At 43.7% G+C, this 8858-nt stretch overlaps 11 non-coding genes across 11 annotated transcripts; all 11 read right to left on the bottom strand.

Annotated features, from left to right (window-relative positions):
- Window positions 1-1636: 1636 nt before the first annotated feature.
- On the bottom strand, window positions 1637-1708 carry trnag-ucc. The gene has a single exon. It is a non-coding gene; the product is annotated as a tRNA-Gly (tRNA).
- Window positions 1709-2203: 495 nt separating this feature from the next.
- On the bottom strand, window positions 2204-2275 carry trnag-ucc. Its single transcript has one exon. It is a non-coding gene; the product is annotated as a tRNA-Gly (tRNA).
- Window positions 2276-2693: 418 nt separating this feature from the next.
- trnag-ucc lies at window positions 2694-2765 on the bottom strand. The gene has a single exon. It is a non-coding gene; the product is annotated as a tRNA-Gly (tRNA).
- Window positions 2766-3260: 495 nt separating this feature from the next.
- Window positions 3261-3332, bottom strand: trnag-ucc. Its single transcript has one exon. It is a non-coding gene; the product is annotated as a tRNA-Gly (tRNA).
- Window positions 3333-3759: 427 nt separating this feature from the next.
- trnag-ucc lies at window positions 3760-3831 on the bottom strand. The gene has a single exon. It is a non-coding gene; the product is annotated as a tRNA-Gly (tRNA).
- Window positions 3832-4326: 495 nt separating this feature from the next.
- On the bottom strand, window positions 4327-4398 carry trnag-ucc. Its single transcript has one exon. It is a non-coding gene; the product is annotated as a tRNA-Gly (tRNA).
- A 424-nt stretch (window positions 4399-4822) lies between these two features.
- On the bottom strand, window positions 4823-4894 carry trnag-ucc. The gene has a single exon. It is a non-coding gene; the product is annotated as a tRNA-Gly (tRNA).
- Window positions 4895-5321: 427 nt separating this feature from the next.
- Window positions 5322-5393, bottom strand: trnag-ucc. The gene has a single exon. It is a non-coding gene; the product is annotated as a tRNA-Gly (tRNA).
- Window positions 5394-5888: 495 nt separating this feature from the next.
- Window positions 5889-5960, bottom strand: trnag-ucc. Its single transcript has one exon. It is a non-coding gene; the product is annotated as a tRNA-Gly (tRNA).
- Window positions 5961-7440: 1480 nt separating this feature from the next.
- On the bottom strand, window positions 7441-7512 carry trnag-ucc. Its single transcript has one exon. It is a non-coding gene; the product is annotated as a tRNA-Gly (tRNA).
- Window positions 7513-8511: 999 nt separating this feature from the next.
- On the bottom strand, window positions 8512-8583 carry trnag-ucc. The gene has a single exon. It is a non-coding gene; the product is annotated as a tRNA-Gly (tRNA).
- Between the last annotated feature and the right edge of the window lie 275 nt (window positions 8584-8858).

Raw genomic sequence — 8858 nt, 5'->3', positions numbered from 1 at the left:
GGTGGTTGTGTTGTCTTGAAACCCAGACAAAGTGAGGAGATGTCGCACATTTATAAAGACCCAAACAGCCTCTATGCGACGGCCGGGAATCGAACTCTGGTCAACTGCTTGGAAGGCAGCTATGCTTACCACTATAGCACCATCGCTTGACATGTACTGAAGAGGTAAGGCTTTAGGACAGCAAGCCATAGAATTTAATCACAGGTAAGGAACTTGGTAAAGTAAGGCTCAGTTGGGATGTTAAGGTACTGTACTTTAAAGTCAGCACTATAAAAACTGCAATATGAGCGTACATGTTCCCCAAGATATTTAACCTTCCCTCCTCTAGTAAGAAGCAAAGTACAGTTTTCAATGCTGTGGCAGTGCAAACCCCAGTGAAATCGTGTCCAGGCATAGAATACAGACACAGCATTGACTGTACTTATGAAAGGTCTTGGTGGCTCATAGCAAATGCCCTGCGGTCTGCAATCACTCTAATCAAGCAGTATGTAGAAGGGGTGGTTGTGTTGTCTTGAAACCTAGACAAAGTGAGGAGATGTCACACATTTATAAAGATTCAAACAGCCTCTATGTGACTGCCGGGAATCGAACCCGGGTCAACTGCTTGGAAGGCAGCTATGCTTACCACTATACCACCATCGCTTGACGAGAGCCGAAGAGGTAAGGCTTTAGGAAAGCGAGTAATAGAATTTAATCATGTTGAGTTCATGATCACCAGTTTACAAGCCCAATAGTATAAATATGCCACACTGCCAATAAAATGAGTATGACTCTGCAAAGGTAAGGAGTTTGGTAAAGTAAGGCTCAGTTGGGATGTTATTGTACAATACTTTAAAATTGGCACTGTAAAACCTGCAATGTGAAAGTAGATGGACCCCAAGATATTTAAACTTCCATCCTCCAGTAAGAAGCAAAGTACAGTTTTCAATGCTGTCGCAGTTCAAACCCCAGTGAAATCGTGTACAGGCATAGAATACAGACACAGCATTGACTGTACTTATGAAAGGTCTTGGTGGCTCGTAGCAAAAGCCCCACGGTGTGCAATCACTCAGTATGTTGAAGGGGTGGTTGTGTTGTCTTGAAACCCAGACAAAGTGAGGAGATGTCGCACATTTATAAAGACTCAAACAGCCTCTATGCGACGGCCGGGAATCGACCCCGGGTCAACTGCTTGGAAGGCAGCTATGCTTACCACTATACCACCATCGCTTGACATGTACTGAAGAGGTAAGGCTTTAGGACAGCAAGCCATAGAATTTAATCACAGGTAAGGAACTTGGTAAAGTAAGGCTCAGTTGGGATGTTAAGGTACTGTACTTTAAAGTCAGCACTGTAAAAACTGCAATATGAGAGTAGATGTTCCCCAAGATATTTAACCTTCCCTCCTCTAGTAAGAAGCAAAGTAGAGTTTTCAATGCTGTGGCAGTGCAAACCCCAGTGAAATCGTGTACAGGGATAGAATACAGAGACAGCATTGACTGTACTTATGAAAGGTCTTGGTGGCCTTGGTGGTGGTCTGCAATCACTCTAATCAAACAGTACGTAGAAGGGGTGGTTGTGGTAGTGGTTGTGTTGTCTTGAAACCCAGACAAAGTGAGGAGCTGGCGCACATTTATAAAGACTCAAACAGCCTCTATGCGATGGCCGGGAATCGAACCCGGGTCAACTGCTTGGAAGGCAGCTATGCTTACCACTATACCACCATCGCTTGACATGTACTGAAGAGGTAAGGCTTTAGGACAGCAAGCCATAGAATTTAATCATGTTGAGTTTATGATCACCAGTTTACAAGCCCAATAGTATAAATATGCCACACTGCCAATAAAATGAGTATGACTCTGCAAAGGTAAGGAGTTTGGTAAAGTAAGGCTCAGTTGGGATGTTATTGTACAATACTTTAAAATTGGCACTGTAAAAACTGCAATGTGAAAGTAGATGGACCCCAAGATATTTAAACTTCCATCCTCCAGTAAGAAGCAAAGTACAGTTTTCAATGCTGTCGCAGTTCAAACCCCAGTGAAATCGTGTACAGGCATAGAATACAGACACAGCATTGACTGTACTTATGAAAGGTCTTGGTGGCTCGTAGCAAAAGCCCCACGGTGTGCAATCACTCAGTATGTTGAAGGGGTGGTTGTGTTGTCTTGAAACCCAGACAAAGTGAGGAGATGTCGCACATTTATAAAGACTCAAACAGCCTCTATGCGACGGCCGGGAATCGAACCCGGGTTAACTGCTTGGAAGGCAGCTATGCTTACCACTATACCACCATCGCTTGACATGTACTGAAGAGGTAAGGCTTTAGGACAGCAAGCCATAGAATTTAATCACAGGTAAGGAACTTGGTAAAGTAAGGCTCAGTTGGGATGTTAAGGTACTGTACTTTAAAGTCAGCACTGTAAAAACTGCAATATGAGAGTAGATGTTCCCCAAGATATTTAACCTTCCCTCCTCTAGTAAGAAGCAAAGTACAGTTTTCAATGCTGTGGCAGTGCAAACCCCAGTGAAATCGTGTACAGGCATAGAATACAGACACAGCATTGACTGTACTTATGAAAGGGCTTGGTGGCTCGCAGCAAAAGCCCAGCGGTCTGCAATAATCAAACAGTATGTAGAAGGGGTGGTTGTGTTGTCTTGAAACCCAGACAAAGTGAGGAGATGTCGCACATTTATAAAGACTCAAACAGCCTCTATGCGACGGCCGGGAATCGAACCCGGGTCAACTGCTTGGAAGGCAGCTATGCTTACCACTATACCACCATCGCTTGACGAGAGCCGAAGAGGTAAGGCTTTAGGAAAGCGAGTAATAGAATTTAATCATGTTGAGTTCATGATCACCAGTTTACAAGCCCAATAGTATAAATATGCCACACTGCCAATAAAATGAGTATGACTCTGCAAAGGTAAGGAGTTTGGTAAAGTAAGGCTCAGTTGGGATGTTATTGTACAATACTTTAAAATTGGCACTGTAAAAACTGCAATGTGAAAGTAGATGGACCCCAAGATATTTAAACTTCCGTCCTCCAGTAAGAAGCAAAGTACAGTTTTCAATGCTGTCGCAGTTCAAACCCCAGTGAAATCGTGTACAGGCATAGAATACAGACACAGCATTGACTGTACTTATGAAAGGTCTTGGTGGCTCGTAGCAAAAGCCCCACGGTGTGCAATCACTCAGTATGTTGAAGGGGTGGTTGTGTTGTCTTGAAACCCAGACAAAGTGAGGAGATGTCGCACATTTATAAAGACTCAAACAGCCTCTATGCGACGGCCGGGAATCGAACCCGGGTCAACTGCTTGGAAGGCAGCTATGCTTACCACTATACCACCATCGCTTGACATGTACTGAAGAGGTAAGGCTTTAGGACAGCAAGCCATAGAATTTAATCACAGGTAAGGAACTTGGTAAAGTAAGGCTCAGTTGGGATGTTAAGGTACTGTACTTTAAAGTCAGCACTGTAAAAACTGCAATATGAGAGTAGATGTTCCCCAAGATATTTAACCTTCCCTCCTCTAGTAAGAAGCAAAGTACAGTTTTCAATGCTGTGGCAGTGCAAACCCCAGTGAAATCGTGTACAGGGATAGAATACAGAGACAGCATTGACTGTACTTATGAAAGGTCTTGGTGGCCTTGGTGGTGGTCTGCAATCACTCTAATCAAACAGTACGTAGAAGGGGTGGTTGTGGTGATGGATGTGTTGTCTTGAAACCCAGACAAAGTGAGGAGCTGTCGCACATTTATAAAGACTCAAACAGCCTCTATGCGATGGCCGGGAATCGAACCCGGGTCAACTGCTTGGAAGGCAGCTATGCTTACCACTATACCACCATCGCTTGACGAGAGCCGAAGAGGTAAGGCTTTAGGAAAGCGAGTAATAGAATTTAATCATGTTGAGTTCATGATCACCAGTTTACAAGCCCAATAGTATAAATATGCCACACTGCCAATAAAATGAGTATGACTCTGCAAAGGTAAGGGGTTTGGTAAAGTAAGGCTCAGTTGGGATGTTATTGTACAATACTTTAAAATTGGCACTGTAAAAACTGCAATGTGAAAGTAGATGGACCCCAAGATATTTAAACTTCCATCCTCCAGTAAGAAGCAAAGTACAGTTTTCAATGCTGTCGCAGTTCAACCCCCAGTGAAATCGTGTACAGGCATAGAATACAGACACAGCATTGACTGTACTTATGAAAGGTCTTGGTGGCTCGTAGCAAAAGCCCCACGGTGTGCAATCACTCAGTATGTTGAAGGGGTGGTTGTGTTGTCTTGAAACCCAGACAAAGTGAGGAGATGTCGCACATTTATAAAGACTCAAACAGCCTCTATGCGACGGCCGGGAATCGAACCCGGGGCAACTGCTTGGAAGGCAGCTATGCTTACCACTATACCACCATCGCTTGACATGTACTGAAGAGGTAAGGCTTTAGGACAGCAAGCCATAGAATTTAATCACAGGTAAGGAACTTGGTAAAGTAAGGCTCAGTTGGGATGTTAAGGTACTGTACTTTAAAGTCAGCACTATAAAAACTGCAATATGAGCGTACATGTTCCCCAAGATATTTAACCTTCCCTCCTCTAGTACGAAGCAAAGTACAGTTTTCAATGCTGTGGCAGTGCAAACCCCAGTGAAATCGTGTACAGGCATAGAATACAGACACAGCATTGACTGTACTTATGAAAGGTCTTGGTGGCTCGTAGCAAATGCCCTGCGGTCTGCAATCACTCTAATCAAGCAGTATGTAGAAGGGGTGGTTGTGTTGTCTTGAAACCTAGACAAAGTGAGGAGATGTCACACATTTATAAAGATTCAAACAGCCTCTATGTGACGGCCGGGAATCGAACCCGGGTCAACTGCTTGGAAGGCAGCTATGCTTACCACTATACCACCATCGCTTGACATGTACTGAAGAGGTAAGGCTTTAGGACAGCAAGCCATAGAATTTAATCACAGGTAAGGAACTTGGTAAAGTAAGGCTCAGTTGGGATGTTTAGGTACTGTACTTTAAAGTCAGCACTGTAAAAACTGCAATATGAGAGTAGATGTTCCCCAAGATATTTAACCTTCCCTCCTCTAGTAAGAAGCAAAGTACAGTTTTCAATGCTGTGGCAGTGCAAACCCCAGTGAAATCGTGTACAGGGATAGAATACAGAGACAGCATTGACTGTACTTATGAAAGGTCTTGGTGGCCTTGGTGGTGGTCTGCAATCACTCTTATCAAACAGTACGTAGAAGGGGTGGTTGTGGTAGTGGTTGTGTTGTCTTGAAACCCAGACAAAGTGAGGAGCTGTCGCACATTTATAAAGACTCAAACAGCCTCTATGCGATGGCCGGGAATCGAACCCGGGTCAACTGCTTGGAAGGCAGCTATGCTTACCACTATACCACCATCGCTTGACATGTACTGAAGAGGTAAGGCTTTAGGACAGCAAGCCATAGAATTTAATCATGTTGAGTTTATGATCACCAGTTTACAAGCCCAATAGTATAAATATGCCACACTGCCAATAAAATGAGTATGACTCTGCAAAGGTAAGGAGTTTGGTAAAGTAAGGCTCAGTTGGGATGTTATTGTACAATACTTTAAAATTGGCACTGTAAAAACTGCAGTGTGAAAGTAGATGGACCCCAAGATATTTAAACTTCCGTCCTCCAGTAAGAAGCAAAGTACAGTTTTCAATGCTGTCGCAGTTCAAACCCCAGTGAAATCGTGTACAGGCATAGAATACAGACACAGCATTGACTGTACTTATGAAAGGTCTTGGTGGCTCGTAGCAAAAGCCCCACGGTGTGCACTCACTCAGTATGTTGAAGGGGTGGTTGTGTTGTCTTGAAACCCAGACAAAGTGAGGAGATGTCGCACATTTATAAAGACTCAAACAGCCTCTATGCGACGGCCGGGAATCGAACCCGGGTCAACTGCTTGGAAGGCAGCTATGCTTACCACTATACCACCATCGCTTGACATGTACTGAAGAGGTAAGGCTTTAGGACAGCAAGCCATAGAATTTAATCACTGGTAAGGAACTTGGTAAAGTAAGGCTCAGTTGGGATGTTAAGGTACTGTACTTTAAAGTCAGCACTGTAAAAACTGCAATATGAGAGTAGATGTTCCCCAAGATATTTAACCTTCCCTCCTCTAGTAAGAAGCAAAGTACAGTTTTCAATGCTGTGGCAGTGCAAACCCCAGTGAAATCGTGTCCAGGCATAGAATACAGACACAGCATTGACTGTACTTATGAAAGGTCTTGGTGGCTCATAGCAAATGCCCTGCGGTCTGCAATCACTCTAATCAAGCAGTATGTAGAAGGGGTGGTTGTGTTGTCTTGAAACCTAGACAAAGTGAGGAGATGTCACACATTTATAAAGATTCAAACAGCCTCTATGTGACTGCCGGGAATCGAACCCGGGTCAACTGCTTGGAAGGCAGCTATGCTTACCACTATACCACCATCGCTTGACGAGAGCTGAAGAGGTAAGGCTTTAGGAAAGCGAGTAATAGAATTTAATCATGTTGAGTTCATGATCACCAGTTTACAAGCCCAATAGTATAAATATGCCACACTGCCAATAAAATGAGTATGACTCTGCAAAGGTAAGGAGTTTGGTAAAGTAAGGCTCAGTTGGGATGTTATTGTACAATACTTTAAAATTGGCACTGTAAAAACTGCAATGTGAAAGTAGATGGCCCCCAAGATATTTAAACTTCCATCCTCCAGTAAGAAGCAAAGTACAGTTTTCAATGCTGTCGCAGTTCAAACCCCAGTGAAATCGTGTACAGGCATAGACTACAGACACAGCATTGACTGTACTTATGAAAGGTCTTGGTGGCTCGTAGCAAAAGCCCCACGGTGTGCAATCACTCAGTATGTTGAAGGGGTGGTTGTGTTGTCTTGAAAACCAGACAAAGTGAGGAGATGTCGCACATTTATAAAGACTCAAACAGCCTCTATGCGACGGCCGGGAATCGAACCCGGGTCAACTGCTTGGAAGGCAGCCATGCTTTTACCACTATACCACCACGCTTGACATGTACTGAAGATGTAAGGCTTTAGGACAGCAGCCATAGAATTTAATCATTATAGTAAGGAACTTGCAAAGTAAGGCCTAGTTGGGATGTGTTACCTGCAATTTTTGTCAGCACTGTAAAACCGCACATAGATGTTCCCCAAGATATTTAACTTCCCTCCTCTAGTAAGAAGCAAAGCATACAGTTTTCAATGCTGTGGCAGTAAACCCCAGTGAAATCATGCGGTACAGGATAGAATACAGAGACAGTACTGACTGTACTTATGAAAGGTCTTGGTGGCTCCTTGGTGGTGGTCTGCAATCACTCTAATCAAACAGTAATGAAGGGTGGTTGTGGTAGTGGTTGTGTTGTCTTGAAACCCAGACAAAGTGAGGAGCTGTCGCACATTTATAAAGACTCAAACAGCCTCTATGCGATGGCCGGGAATCGAACCCGGGTCAACTGCTTGGAAGGCAGCTATGCTTACCACTATACCACCATCGCTTGACGAGAGCCGAAGAGGTAAGGCTTTAGGAAAGCGAGTAATAGAATTTAATCATGTTGAGTTCATGATCACCAGTTTACACGCCCAATAGTATAAATATGCCACACTGCCAATAAAATGAGTATGACTCTGCAAAGGTAAGGGGTTTGGTAAAGTATGCTCAGTTGGATGAAAAGACAGGCCAATACTTTAAATTGGCACCTCGTGGTAAAACCGCAATGTGAAAAGTAGATGGACCCCAAGATATTTAAACTTCCATCCTCCAGTAAGAAGCAAAGTACAGTTTTCAATGCTGTCGCAGTTCAAACCCCAGTGAAATCGGGTACAGGCATAGAATACAGACACAGCATTGACTGTACTTATGAAAGGTCTTGGTGGCTCGTAGCAAAAGCCCCACGGTGTGCAATCACTCAGTATGTTGAAGGGGTGGTTGTGTTGTCTTGAAACCCAGACAAAGTGAGGAGATGTCGCACATTTATAAAGACTCAAACAGCCTCTATGCGACGGCCGGGAATCGACCCCGGGTCAACTGCTTGGAAGGCAGCTATGCTTACCACTATACCACCATCGCTTGACATGTACTGAAGAGGTAAGGCTTTAGGACAGCAAGCCATAGAATTTAATCACAGGTAAGGAACTTGGTAAAGTAAGGCTCAGTTGGGATGTTAAGGTACTGTACTTTAAAGTCAGCACTGTAAAAACTGCAATATGAGAGTAGATGTTCCCCAAGATATTTAACCTTCCCTCCTCTAGTAAGAAGCAAAGTAGAGTTTTCAATGCTGTGGCAGTGCAAACCCCAGTGAAATCGTGTACAGGGATAGAATACAGAGACAGCATTGACTGTACTTATGAAAGGTCTTGGTGGCCTTGGTGGTGGTCTGCAATCACTCTAATCAAACAGTACGTAGAAGGGGTGGTTGTGGTAGTGGTTGTGTTGTCTTGAAACCCAGACAAAGTGAGGAGCTGTCGCACATTTATAAAGACTCAAACAGCCTCTATGCGATGGCCGGGAATCGAACCCGGGTCAACTGCTTGGAAGGCAGCTATGCTTACCACTATACCACCATCGCTTGACGAGAGCCGAAGAGGTAAGGCTTTAGGAAAGCGAGTAATAGAATTTAATCATGTTGAGTTCATGATCACCAGTTTACAAGCCCAATTGTATAAATATGCCACACTGCCAATAAAATGAGTATGACTCTGCAAAGGTAAGGGGTTTGGTAAAGTAAGGCTCAGTTGGGATGTTATTGTACAATACTTTAAAATTGGCACTGTAAAAACTGCAATGTGAAAGTAGATGGACCCCAAGATATTTAACCTTCCATCCTCAAGTAAGAAGCAAAGT

The sequence above is a fragment of the Solea senegalensis genome, unplaced genomic scaffold (assembly GCF_019176455.1).
Source record: "Solea senegalensis isolate Sse05_10M unplaced genomic scaffold, IFAPA_SoseM_1 scf7180000016817, whole genome shotgun sequence".
Taxonomy (NCBI): domain Eukaryota; kingdom Metazoa; phylum Chordata; class Actinopteri; order Pleuronectiformes; family Soleidae; genus Solea; species Solea senegalensis.
Note: the sequence above shows the minus strand (reverse complement) of the source record. Positions and strands in the feature narration are given on the sequence as shown.